This window comes from Aythya ferina (assembly GCF_964211825.1).
Source record: "Aythya ferina genome assembly, chromosome: Z".
Lineage (NCBI taxonomy): Eukaryota > Metazoa > Chordata > Aves > Anseriformes > Anatidae > Aythya > Aythya ferina.
In genome coordinates, this window is record NC_140299.1 from 50,168,410 (window position 1) to 50,183,514 (window position 15,105).

The 15,105-nt window shown below is 38.8% G+C and overlaps 1 long non-coding RNA gene across 1 annotated transcript; it reads left to right on the forward strand.

The window, feature by feature from the left end:
- The first annotated feature begins 494 nt into the window (after window positions 1-494).
- LOC311427762 lies at window positions 495-11,764 on the forward strand. Its single transcript, XR_014687539.1, has 3 exons — window positions 495-2,301; window positions 7,378-7,453; window positions 7,883-11,764. It is a non-coding gene; the product is annotated as an uncharacterized lncRNA (long non-coding RNA).
- The last annotated feature ends 3,341 nt before the right edge of the window (window positions 11,765-15,105 follow it).

Here is a 15,105-nt window from a genome sequence, read left to right on the forward strand (position 1 = left end):
GAACCCTGCCTTTCGAGCTTCAAGAGGGGGTGCCTTCTGAGAAGCAGAACGAGGGAATTAGGTGGAAAGTGAGAAGAAAATGGAGCATAGAAAAGCCCTAGGATAGAGCACATCATCCTAATGAGAAAGGAGTAGGGGTACATGAATCCACACGAGGGAGAGCCTTATGGGAATTAAAGGAAATGACAGCTATAGTGTTCACAGCAAATGAAGTTTGTTGTGTGCACCTAGTGCACGTTATGTGAGATGATGATGAATACTGGCTTTGTAGGAAGCAAAGACTTGGGGATACTACCACAGTCCCAACAAAAGACAAGGAAACAGAGGACTGAAGAATAGAAAGAAGATCAGTACGGAAAACAGACCACTCAAAACTGAAAACATGGAAGGGATTAAATACCGCTATACAGGAAACACACGAATAAATGGACCAAGTCTTGATAAAGGTCCTGGGACTTCACATCGCCTGTGAGAAAGGTGAGCGAATCTGTAACAGTAAGTGGGAATAGAAGGCACACACTCCCTATCAGACTGCTAAGTGTGTCATTGATTCCAAAAAATACACTTTGAAGAAAAAAATGGTGAAGGATATTCACATAAAGCTCTCAAGTAAACATTTCATGGCATAGCACTATTTGAAGCACTAACATAGTAGAGTCTGGGTGTCATTGGAGAACAAAACAAAACCAATACATTAAATAACAGTAAGGAATAAATTACTGTTATGCTAGCTAAGATTATTTACCACCAAATATTACTACTATTTACAAAGTGTGGAGGAACTGTGGAGGGTTTCAGTGTCCTGTCAAAGATGCAAAAGCACTAGTGAAAGTTCCAAATTAGGTTTTGGTAGTTTAGAAAGTAAAGAACATTAGATTATTATTTATGTAGACATATATAATACACATACACACACACCTACAGAAGGAATACCAGATGGAATTGGTTTACTATTATCACAGATGCAACTTGTCACCAGATAAACCCTTCTGACTGGAGGGCTGGAGGACTGAAGGGCCTGTTGGCATGGCTGTCAGTATTACTAAGGAGTCTAACATCCTATGAACCTAAAGCATAAGAACACCAAAACAGAAGAGCTGTAGTGGGTCTGATGAAGAGTTCATTTAGTCCAGTCACCAGCCTGAAGCAGTGGCCACCAAGGAAAGACTAAGAGCAGTGCAAGCATTGGTCTTGCGGGTACCTTCCAAGACGTTGTGGCTAAGGGCTTACCTAAGCCAGAGGTGCGTTCTCTTCTGTGAACTTGTCTATTTTTCCTCCTGATGTTACGAAAACGTTAAGTTTCTGCAACATCCTTTTGCAGGGATTTCCCTTTTTGCTTGCAATCTGCCATTTGCCATCTTCAGTGGATACTCCATAGAGTTCACTAGATACCCAATATGAAATACAGGAAAGCACAAACTCTTTATGACATTATGACTATTGTGGTTGGTATCTGGACTCTCACTAGATCTCTTGCCTCTTTCCCAAGCATAAGAATTGTAGTGCACTCCTTTCACCTATGGATGCTGTTCCACACATCCCTGTGCTGCTGTGGTTCTACTGGATCCCTTTTGAGACGCACAGTGATCCAACTTGAGAGTCCACTGAGGATCTCTTTTCATTGTGCAAACAGACCACTTAGTTCTAGTTTCTTTCCTATCTTGAAAGCAGGTATTAATCAAAACACAGACCATCCATCTTACTTCAAGGCTTCTTAGTTTACATAAGTCTTTAAGATACCTTATTCAATGTGTTTCAGAAAAACATGTAAATTCTTTCAACAAATCTTTACCTACAGGCTTGTGAATGCTACCAATTTTGACAAAATCATTAGGAGACTCCAAAACTCCCAGGAGTAACATTAAAAACGAGAAGATTCAGGACACCCCAAAGGTGATATTTACCAATATGGTCACTGATTCTGTTCTTTATTACGGTTTCTCAGATTGTCTGATAACAACCTCTAAGTCTGATCCACAGATCTCCCCTCAAATTATTAAAAATAGGTATCTTATTTCCAAAGTTCGTGTCCTCAGGCCCAATGTTGGTTTTAAGAGAGTTCAGCAGTTTCATCCTTGAGCTTCTCTAGAGCTTAGGGTTGAGTGCCATTTGAACCTGGTGCTTTGTTGCTGTTCATGCAGAACCCTTCTATTCACGCCTTGCAACGAGTTCCAGCAGAGGAACCTTTCATGCCTCTTCCACGGTGCAGGGAGATGATAACTCATTTTGGCTGCCTGATACAGCTTTATCTTCTTGCAGTGCTCTTTTTATCATCAAGACTTGACAGGCTTGCTGTTCCAGGTAAGTGTGAGAGATAGGATCTTACTACTTTATGTTCCGCAGATTCTGTTTGGGTAGGCTTGTTATGCTTACTATTTTTTGTTGATGGTGGTTTTGGTTTTGTTTTATATATTTGGACACAACTTCAGCTTTTCAGAGGATGACTTCTAGTAACTTGCCTTATTCCTGCTGTCTAGCTGTGCCAGCTTCAGTTCTGCTTTTCTTAGGTCGTTCTTTATTGGTGGTATGCATTTCCTTGCTCTCTATAACATTGTATTTTTCAGCAATCACCAGCTGCAAGAACCTGGCTATTTTAGGTCTCCTATCCATCTCGGTCTTTGATAGGCTTCCTTGTTATGTGTTTTATTCTGTTGAACACAGATCTGGTGAATTTGGGGCATGCCTTTGTGCATTTTTTTTTATATATATTTTTTTTGGTAAGGATATAATTTCAGGGCAAGCTATAGTCACTGTTGCAATGCAGTTCTTCAACACTAGAATTCTGAAACAGGACCCCTGTGCTGCTTGAACCATAATGAAGATTGTTTGCCCTCTTCTATACTACCTACCTAGTTGTTCCTTGATACAGTCACTGTTAACATCTAAAAATTCTGTTTCTGCACCGTGATTCCATGTTACATTTTCCCAGTCAACACATGGCCTAATCTGTCCTTTTTCTTCCTCCATTTCTTGTATTTTCTTTCCCACCTTTTTTGCTTCCTGTTCTATGACAAGTAGAGGCACACTTTTAATGGTGTCCTGCTACCATGCTGTTTACTGTGTCCTTTGTAATTATGGCAGGTGTTAATCCAAGTGAGTGTTTTTTTAAGTAATGCTGCCTTTCTCAGAAATCTGGATGAAATCCTGACAAATACTGTATCGTCATGTGGCAATTTACCTGTATTTGTATTATACTAATCCTAGCTTACAAGAAAAGGTAATTGCAGCAACACTTCTGAAAGGCCGCCAGACAAATCCTGTGATTAAGATGCTAAGAAATGAAGCCCTTTTACTGCCAGCCGTATGTGTCGGGGGAACAATCTGTTTCAGGGGCCTTTCTTGTTCTGTCTGTGCTTTTGATGTGTTCCTGTGTGTCTTCACTATTCCATTGCACTAACACACACTTCATTGCACTCCCATGTTTTAACTGACCAAGTGTTAACAAGAGTACCTCCAAAAGGATTCTAGGTATTTCTAATGTATTTGACATTCCAGAGATTTTGGGTGGCTCCTTCAACAGACTTCACTATTTAATACTATATTAACAGTGCATTTACTTAGGAGCAAGGTGGTGGTCATACCTCATGTCCACCCAGAAATGGAAATTTTTGCAAGATGCTGTGCTTTTTTGGTAATTGGAGAAGGAGATTCAGCACTTGCTCCCTGGCCCGAGTTTGTGAGCTTTCATATCTAGTTTTAGGGTGCACTTTTATCTTTAAAGTTCTAGTTGTCTCTGTATCTAAGGAAATGAATTTCTTCTCATGGCCATATCAGTTCAGTCAAGACCAGCAAACCCCCACAGCCTCTAGAAACCATTGCCAAGGTCTCCACGTGACGAAATGAGATTAAATGTCAAATTCTTATAATTATGGTCTTTAATTATCATATATCATCCAGAGTACTAAACGCCTGACTCGTTCCTGTTTTTGACTGGCATTTGAAAACTGTAGTGTATATATGGTGTGTATATGCATTAGGAAGAAGAAATTGCTCAGGCTGGGGATAGCATTTGCTATATTAAACTGCTGTGGTTATAGGAAGTTCCATCAAGATCCATAGAGAACATAGATGAGCATATTGCAAGAATTCTGGAAATGTAAAGATGAATACAAACAGACTGTTTTGTCCAGCCTGATTTATCTTCAAAGTGATGTTCCTCGTTAAACCTTCTTCATTTTGTTTCTAGTTTTAGTCATTTCTGTGTCTGAGTCTCTAAGCAAGTGTATTGTAGGCAAAGCTGCAGGGAACTGTTGAGTCTGCTGAAATGTAAAGTGGACAGCCTGAATGCTCAATAAGTGTTCAGTCCAGACCAGAGTAGTAATTTTGATTCTAAAGTTTACATGCAGATTACAGCCAGGTAGCTCAGGATGGACATCACACACTCTCTCTCACCAGAGATCCTTCAATTTCATTTATTCCTGAGCTATGAACCTACTTAGATGTTTCCTTCCTGTCACTTCTGCATGAACAAAGTCCATTTTACATGACCCAGTTCCTTCTTTAGTTCATCTCTTTCCTCTCTAGAATAAAGTGCCAGAAGTTATCTCAAATGTTCAACTGGAGATGGTTCTCAATATATACAGGAAATAGCCAGAATGCAGGGATGAGGAACTGTTTTACCCTTCAGGAGTGTACCTAAGTGATTTCTGTTTCTCGTCTTCCATTTTCAAAGTGGCATTTTTTGCTTGTTTATTTAATCATGTTTCTTGAAGATAAAAATAACTTTCCCATCTTTGAATCCCATTCATTAGCTTCTGAAATGGATGTCCTTTGCAGTAGGCATCCACTTCATAAGGAAGCCTAGGGGAGTGGGTTGGCCAGCTGCCCACCAGGCAAGACATCTGTATTTCCAGGAACTCAAGCCAGCTAACCACATTCTATTTTGCACAATTAATTTGCAGCCCTTTTCTTTTAACTCCTCTTCTATTATCACGGTTAGTCCATTAACTTATTTTCGTTGACATTCTATAAACCCTCAGTACAAACTGAGTGGATGCTACCAACTACAGAGGCTACCAATGCTATGGTCATCCTTTTTGTCTCTTTCACCTTGCCTACTTTGTTCAGTGTTTGGAAAACATAGTTTTAATCATGCCTTATTATAACACATTAGTTTAGAATTTTCCTCAGTTAATCCCATGGAAAACCACTAAGCATTTCCAAGAAATACCATGACACCGTTTATTGGTACTGTTGAGCAACCGGCTGGTAAAACGATAGAGGTAAAAAACAAAAAGAAAAGGTAAGAAATAAAGGTGTGTGAAGAAGAACACGATGCCAGCTTGGAGTGGGCAGGCACCACTGGCACCTCTCCTTGTCCCCGGGCCCAACTGACGGCCAGGCCACAGCCACGGGACACAGGGCTGAGGCTCCCTGGGGCAGCCTTGGGAGGGCCCGGGCACGGCACTCACCCCTTGGAGCCCCACACTCAGGCTGCCACCGGCCACCATGCCCTCGGCTCCTCCTCAGGCAGGCCACTGGCCCCCAGTCCAGCCTGGGGGCAACTGGGGCAGGGCACAGGGTGGGCTCCCCTCTGGCCACAGGCTCAGCATGGTGCTCTGTGGCTCCACAGGCTGACATCGTCACATAGCTTAGCATAAAGGACTTCTTGTTTGGGTAGTACCCGTTGTTACTTTCAGATACTGTAAATTTTGTTTCAAAGGCCCACCATTTTTAGTCACTATGATACACTTGAATTTCCTTTGCCATTTACATATCTTTTTGCTTCTCTGACAAGTATTTTTATCATTTCCTTCATATGTTTGTGCTAATGCTGTTTTCCACACCAAGAAGTAGATAAGTGATCTATCCATGTCACATCTTCCTACTAATTTCTGTGTTACCTTTGTTAAGAAAATTGTCAGACAAATAATGAGGCAAATAAATGATTTAAATACTGATCAACTGTTTAGATGAAAAATATCTAGATGATCATAAAACAGTTTTCTCAAAAACAGGAAAACAAGAAAATTTTAAACAATCCACAACTAATAGAAGGTATAGAAATTAATAGGATGTCATTTTGCATTCACAGCCTTTCTAGTCCCAGCGATGCTGACAGTTTTGTATAGACTTATTTTTACCATTTTTTGACCATTGCTGTTCAAACAATTTTACCACCTCTCATAACAGTTCCAAACTGTCATGACTTGACTGTAGAATGCAACTACTAGTATGAGTCTTAAGATTTTTGTTGTTGCTGCCTTCTTCTGTTACTTGATTCCAGTCATATCTCAATTATATTTTCTTTGCATTATATTTTTCTGTAATCAGTGGACTCCTTCTATATAGCACTGCAACAGCTTAAACTTGCCAAGTCTTGTATGTCAACCTTATAAAAGTTAAATCAAATTCAGTTAGATTTGTGATTTACTGCTCTCCAGCAGAAGTCCAAACATGCATTTTAATAAGAGTGGCAAGCTGACTAGGCATTGCCAACGAGATTCACATGTCCTGTATATTCTTGCTCTGCAGGAATTTATCATTCCTCTCTTATGCCAAACTTATGCCAAGGAGATGGATACTTATTAATTCTAGGATGCTGTTGAAGATGGTAAGAAAAGCAGAATTGTGCTCCAGGTTCCCACCCGTAGATGCCATAAACATATTTCACAAAGTACAGCACAATAACCTCTGCCACTTAAAACTAAGTAGTACAGTCTGGAGTAAGAAGTGCCATTGTTTGAATGGAAATCTTTATACCTTCGTCTAAAAGGACAAACTAAAAGTCTCCCATATACCAGCAGCATAAAACATTATATATTTGCTCATTATACATTTTTTCATGTTGGTTCATGAGTTATGTTTAAAGAGTTCAAAATTTAACCTTCAGGAAGTTAAGAATATGAGAAAGGTAGATTACTTCTATTGTACCTCATCAATAACCTTTCAAAATTAATATTCAAATACTTCAGGAGGTATGGCATGTAGTTGTCTTGGTTATGAAGTTTGATAGACATCAAGAGATGAGATTCTAGGTGACTGGTCAAGGACGACAGACCTTCACTGCATCACCAAGGATGGGTGCATATGGGACTTGTGTCCAAGCATGCATATGGTCTTTGGAGTGATGGCACTTAGGAGTATAAACAATGGTACAGAACCAAGTATATTTCCTAGTAACTAGTTTTAATAATGATTTCTCCCTCTTCATCTTCAGAAAAGGATATGAATGTAGGAAGACAAGGGAACTAAGAAGTAGGAGAAGTTTAATAGTTGTGAAAGAGCATAGTCTTCTGACTTGTTTCACAGAGGAGAAAACTGAGGCATGGAAAGATGACAGCTTCAATCAAATTTATTGTGTGTAAGTGGAGGTGGATATTTTAAACATACAATGCCCTTTCAGTTTTCATTTCTATATTTTTGTTCCACCCACAGATTCACCTGGGAAATTACTAATAGCAATGGCAGTCAAATTCATTATAATCTTATAAGCAGTGGGAGCTGAAAAAAGGTTTGTAGTAATGTACTTGTTTTTCCCTTGCTTTAAGTTTTTATCTTAGAACTTCAGATTGCATTACAGATATTAGTTGTGGGTCCTTTGTGTAGCTTTTTAAGATATGTTGGCAGGACAAGTTGCTGTATAATTTATTGTATTCCTGAACAATGCCTAAATACTGTGGTTGGGTGTTCTTTTCTTTTCTTGGGGTGTTTCCATATGTGCTCTGAAAGTCTTTAAATGCTTAGATAGTGACTCACCTGAAACCATTCAAAGAGTTTATCACTGGACTATGAAGATTATCACACCAAAATATTACAATAATATATATATACATGTATATATATAGCCCTGTATCTTTATATAAGTTAGAATCACTTGTTAGAAACATTTTTCTTCCTAAAAATATTTTTGAACTCTTTTTTTTTTTAATGATAATTTTAGGGTGACCTGAATGGATGGTTCCTGGGAAACATAAGAAAATTTAATGTTTATGAAGATTCAAGCAGTCACCCACCTACGTTTTAAATAACATAGACACAGTTCTGATTAGTCTGTTTAAGAAATAAACAAACAAACAAACAAACAAAAAACACAGTGGTAGACAGAGGTTTCCATTTTTAGGGGAATAAAAGTACTTAGAGGTAGGGAAATAAGAGACTGAAAAGCCTGTGGTTCTTTAGAGAGGTCAGATAGAAAGGGACTTGGTAGATGGGTGCAAAAGTGCTAAAAGGCCATGGAAGAGAGAAAACAGAGAGGTACTGTCTACTTTTCTAATAGAATAGGATAATCAATGAAATTTAAAAGTAATGACACACAGCATAATTAACTTGTTGATGCAGATGTGATATGCTTAGTAAGGTGGGAAGAAAGGACTAGACATTTTAATGTCCAGTAAAAACATCAGCAGTTTTCAGGTAAAATAAAATTTTAAAGATCTGAATATGTTTCTGTCAGAATATAAGCAATTAGAAAAAAATTCTTCCCAGATCAGTTTATTAATTGCTACTCTGAACTTCCCCATGCTCAATCCTGACACTGGCCACTCTTAGAGGCTATGTTTTCAGGCAGTGTTTGCATTTTCTTTCTTCATATAATGCTTTTGGTTCTAGGAAAACATCTCTGTTCAGAGGCAGGTGGTGGCTACTTGGTTAAGAAAAGAAGGGAATTAGCAAAGAAAGCATAATGTCTGATGATCTTGCTCAGATGGGCCACTGGGACCATAAGCCAGTCATTTTGTAATAAAACAGTTCAGAGATCTTTTATCTTAACTGCCCAATACCATTGGCAATGCAAACGTGCCCATCAGGTATCTTTATAAATTCTGGAAAACTAATTTGGCAGCTCAAAATCTGACTCAAATGATGGTAGGGATGTTCAAAAGAGAATCTGTACTTTTGATTTTATTCTCCCTTGATAAAAGATGCATAAAACTTGAGCTGTACAGATATGCTCCTGTTTTGATCATTTAACCAGTTCATATCTTGAAGACATCCTGTAAACAGTTCATCTAGACCAAGAGGGAGAATGACTACTGTAAGTACAGCTCATTTCTATCCCATATGTCACATTGTAAAACTCCTGTTTTATCCAGTTTCAAAAATAGCTACTTCAACTGTGTCAAAAAACATATGGCAAGCATCACCCCCACACATTGCAGCCTATTGTCATCGCCCATTTATGTCAAAGGGAATTAATATAGACACTCCTTAATCTTTCAGAATGGACTGGAAGGAAATGCAGTAGAAATACTTCCCTGCAGCTGTCTCTGCGTATCCTCTAATTGTGAGATCTGGTTATCTTCTTAACTAGAACATCAAGATGCAAAAATCTCTAGATTTGCCTTTTGGTATTGCTGAATGTTTCCTGTTATCTCTTTATTCTGTCAGCACACAATAGTTTTAATGTGTATGGTATGATCTTTTAAAATAATTTTGGTTTTAGTGTTTTTGTTTGTTTGATGTTTGTTTTTGTTTTAAGTGGGAGTGATAACTGATTCTTCATTGCTTTTGTCCTTCTGGTTGACCCCATAATTACAAATGTCACATTATTCTTTGTATGACCAGCTACCTCATGTAACAAAGACACATCTTGGAACAGAACGTACTTCCGTTCTATCATTGTCTTGATTGATTTACAAGTGAAATTTCAAATTCCTATCTAATAACTTCTCCTAAAGCTATTGAAAGTGTATTGTTTTACATTCCTCATCTTCTTTTACTTCTGTCTTTCATTTTGGCTTTCATCCAATAACATAGTTTGTGTTTTAGCAGGTTGAACGGTATCAGATTCCAGATGATAATATTCAGTAGTGCTCTAGGCCACTGCATTTTAAAAATTTCTTTAATGACTTGTAGTGTATTAAAATAAACATGTGTAATATATATATTTAATTTACATAGCTAGACCACCAACTTAGCAAATTATGTAAGCATGCATTTATCTCATTTGCTGTTCAGTGAAGCACTGAAAAGAGTACTCAGCATTAAAGTTGTCCAGATCCACTATGGTCAAGCAGCTTGTTTAATCACCACGTGAAAGAGAGGTAGATTGCTACAAGAGATCCCTGTTGAAAAATTATTTTACAATTCGGCAATGGAAAAATAAGGTAAAAGAAGTTAGCTAAAGAGGAGTTTCAGAGTTCTGGATTGAAATATTTCATGTTTCACCAGACATGTTTAAATGTTTTTACTGGAGTTGTTTATTTAGATGTTCTTTTTTGGTAAGAAAATGTATTTAATAGAAACTGAAAATAGAACAGAGGAGTGGTCCTTACATTTAAATTCCCTGAATTTTTTTTTTTTTCTAGCATTTGAGCCTAATTGTGAGCTATAGTCAGTGGACTCCATATAAGATTATTTTAAGATTCACACAATGTTTTTTGTATTTTATCCTACAGCGTCTGGTCTTCAGATAAACATATACTGACACATGCAACAGAACTGTCCATCCATGGGCACTGTTAGTTCTTTATTTTGGGAGAACTCCGGGTACATTTTAAATTATAATTACAACTATTAAAGTAAATTATAAAGTAAATTATACACAACGTGCTTTGTGTGAAGGGGAATATAAACTTCAGAAATATAATATACAAAACTTTTTTTTTTTTTTTCAAAAGTCTTATATATTCTAGAACATGGATTCAACCAGTACTTTGCTAATTTGCAACTATTCTATTTGGGTAGGCTGTTAATATACCAATTTTGTTGTTCCAGTAGGAGAACAGGTGTTTTCTTGTTTTATCAAATTAAATAAGTAAATGCCAAATATGGTAGTGCTTGTCACTCTGCTCATTCCTTGGCTTGCTGTCAAGAGGTTGATGAAGTGTAGACATCTCTGGCATTTGGCAACTATATACAATAAATGGTCTTGTCAATTTATGAAAGATTACTGTGGTGTCTTACACTAAAGTGTAAGCATTTTTAAATATGTAGAAGACCCTATTAAAGTGTTTTATTAATGATATGATTACCTGAAAACTTAGCAGCACTGTGTAAGAACTATGACTTTCATGTCATAATCTGAACATTTTGCATACATTCACATATTATGTTTAACCCAGCTATTGCATTGCTCAGATTTCTGATATATATATTTTTTTTCCAATGGAAAAATAAAATGTATCCATTTGTTCCCAAAGAAAAGGAATGACATTTAGCAAATACACCAGTTTAACTTTAAAATATACCATAATGATTTTTCCACTAAGGATAATGAAATTAGAAAATAACTTCATATTAAAACTGTTCTGTAAACTATGAATACTTTGCATTTCTGGATAAAATTACTCTTTCAGCAAATAATGTAGTTTTTGTGGATTAATGAAGATTCATTTAAGGTAACTGACTAACAAATATGATTCACTGAGAGTTCTACAGTACAATGTTTGTTTTTTGTTTATTCACTATTCACAGGAAGGAAAGGTCAGGGCCAAAGGCAGAAAGTTTAGAAATCTAGGACAAAAAGTTATGGTTCATAATACATTTTAAATTTTTGCAGCTGTTGCTGTTCCTCTTCTGTACTATCCAGATGTACCCAAAAACCACGTTTTTAATCTGGGAAACATCACACTGAGCATTAAGCACAACCGAAGACACTCTTGATTTCTTCACCTGCATTTTGACTTGGACACAGGTCAAATTTCAAAACTATTTTTTACCAGTGGAGTCAGACTGCAGATATTAGGAAGAACACAATGCTGAGATAAAACAGATTCTGCTGGCTATTTTTTCCATTATTCTGTTGTGAGATTGTTTCAGTTCTAATTTATATTTATTTTGTGCTGCTTTTTAAATCTGATTAATAAAAATGGACTACAACTGAGTTCCATGACTTTTTTTTTCCATTTAAAAAAAAGGTCAAAAATTATTATCAGTATGTTTACGTTAATCATACCATCTCTGTGATAATATAGTGACCTCTGTGCAAGTCCTTGTCAGGTTTGCATGCTAGGTTTGTTGTTGATACTTTTTTGCTTTGTTTTGAATCTGGCTCATGGGTCTGTAAATTGATATCAACAGCTTTATTTTCCTAAGATTTATTTTCTGAGTTTGAACTAGTTTTTCTTCTAAACAGTAACTTTGCAAAAATAGCTGTAGAGTTTCATCACAATACACTTATCTAAACATATGCTGGTAATTCATTGATACTATGGGTAAATAGAGAAAATAAAATATCAGCCCTTTTGCATTAAAACTTTGCCTAGGAAATGGGATCTGAAAAAATGTGTTTTGCATTTATTATTCAGGAAAGTGGGGGGTTATTTACTTATCACAGAATCACAGAATTGTAGGGGCTGGAAGGGACCTCAAGAGATCATCAGGTCCAACCCCCCTGCCAAAGCAGGTTCCTTGGAACACGTTGCTCAGGTAGGTGTCCAGATGGGCCTTGAATGTGTCCAGAGAAGGAGACTCCACAGCCTCCCTGTGCAGCCTGTTCCAGTGCTCTATCACCCTCACTGTGAAGAAGTTTTTTTGCATGTTGGTGTGGAATTTCCTGTGCTCCATCTTGTGGCCATTGTCCCTTGTCCTGTCCCCACAAACCACTGAAACTTATATCTGTTACATGTTGTATCTCTCTTAATTATGACTGTTAGTCTGATTAAGGTCATACAGTAGTAGAAAATTATAATAGAATCACAGAATGGCTCAGGTTGGAAGGGACCTTAAAGATCATCTAACTCCAACTCCCCTGCAATAGGCAGGGATGCCACCCACTAGATCAGGTTGGCCAAAGCCCCATCCACCCTGGCCTTGAACACTTCTAGGGATGGGGCATCCACAGATTCTCTGGGGAACCTGTTCCAGTGCCTTACTACCCTTACAGTGAAGAATTTCCTCCTGTCTAGTCTAAATTTGTCCTCTTTTAGTTTAAGACCCTCATCCTGTCATTATTTACCTGAGTAAAGAGTCCTTCTTCACCATTTTGTAAGACCCCTTTTAAGTATTGAAAGGCTGCACTGAGGTCTCCACAGAGCTTTCTCTTCTCCAGGCTGAACATCCCCAGCTCTTTCAGCCTTTCTTCATAGGTGAGATGCTCCAGCCCTTAGGTGAGATGATCCAGCCCTCTGATCATCTTTGTAGCACTCTTCTGGACTCGCTCTAACAGGTCCATATCTTTCCTGTGGTGGGGACCCCAAATATGGATGCAGTTACTCCAAGCGGAGCCTGACAAGAACAGAGCAGAGGGGGACAATCACCACCCTTCAACCTGCTGGTCACTTCTCTTTTGATGCAGCCCAGGATGCAGTTGGCCTTCTGGGCTGCAAGCATGCACTGCTGGCTCATGTTGAGCCTTTCGTCTACCAGAACCCTCAAGTCCTTCTCCACAGGGTTGCTCACAGTGAGCAGCCTTCTCCCTGTCTGTACTTCTGTATGGGATTGCCCCGACCCCGATGCAACACCTTGCACTTGCACTTGTTGAACCTCATGCAGTTCACATGGGCCCACTTCTCCAGCCTGTCCCAGTCCCTTTGGATGGCATCCCTTCCTTTGGTATTGACTGCACCACTGAGCTTGGTGTCATCTGCAAACTTGCTGAGGGTGCACTTATATATTTGGCAAAAATGTTATAAGCAATGTAGGTAATTGTATGTCAGTCATTTGTTATCTTCTTAATTTCACTAAAGAAATGCTGTACTTAGATTTTTCATGTCTGGTAAAGGTGGTTTCTGGTAAATTAACAAAGGAGTATTACCACGTAAGTCAAATTATTATCAAAAAATCCAGGGTCCAATTGGTCTTCAGAGAACCATTTGTCAAACAGACACTTCCTCAGGGGTATTTTGGCTTGGGAAAAGAAACAGAGGAAATTCTTTCCCAGTAGAATCATAGAACCATTAAGGTTGGAAAAGACCTTCAAGATCATCTGGTCCAACCATCACTCTACTACCAATGTCACCCATTAAACCATGTCCCCAGGCACTGCATCCAACCTTTCCTTGAACACCCCAGGGACGGTGACTCCACCACTTTCCTGGACAACCTGTTCCAATGCCTGACTGCTCTTTCTGAGAAGAAATGTCTCCTCATTTCTAACCTAAACCTCACCTGGTGCACCTTGAGGCCATTCCCTCTAATCCCCTCACTAGTTATCTGTAAGAAGAGGCCAACCCCCAGCTCCCCACAGCTTCTTTTCAGGTAGCTATAGAGAGCACTAAAATCTCCCCTGAGCTTCCTCTTCTCCAGACTAAACAACCCCAATTCTCTCAGCCGCTCTTCACAGGACTTGTGTTCTAGGCCCTTCACCAGCTTCAGAGCCCTTCTCTGGACATACTCCAGGGACTCAATGTCCTTCTGGTAGTGAGGGGCCCAGACCTGAACACAGTACTCGAGGTGCTGACTAGTCCTGCTGGCTACACTATTCCTGATAGAAGCCAGGATGCCGTTGGCCTTCTTGGCCACCTGGGCACACTACTGGCTCGTGTTCAGGTGAGCATCAATCAACATCCCCAGATCCTTTTCCTCTGCACAGCTTTCAAGCCACTCTGCCCCTAGCACTGCATGGGGTTGTTGCGACCAAGGTGCAGTCTCTCTTTTCTGCTCTTTCCCTGTCAGGGTTAAGTTTGTTTCATTTTTTCCTTCTTTCTCCAACTTGGTCAGTAAAGCCAGGTCTCTCTTTTGCTCCCCACCACCATGCATACAAAGCCACCAGCATAAACATAACTTCTAACATAGCCTTTCTATGCCTATACATTTACTGATTGTATTCCTCATTTCTCCTTATGGGTAGTCTGTTGTACACTGCAGACCTAGTCTGAGTGAATTATCCAAAGACAACAACAAAACAGTCTCTCCCAGAACTTCCACTTGAACTTGCTCCAAGTGCCAACACCCTGCATCTTAACTTTGGCAAAGCACCTTCTCCTTCTGTCCTTATTGAAACTCTTGGAACTTCCCTATCCCAAGTATTCAAAACATTGGATTAACCGCTCAAGTTAAAGGTTAACTCTGAGAGTCCTTTAGTTTTGCAATCCCATTATTTGAGGAAATTCCTTTATTTTACTGAACAGAAGCCTCAGTTCAAATGAAGTGAATGAATCCATTCAGATGAGGTGCCTTCACTTCCCAGAGCCAGTCTGAAATTGGTGGAGAGACCTAAGCACTTCTAGAAGGCAAATGATCTGAATCATTCCAAAGAGGGTTCTGCCTCCTTCTATTAGCTTG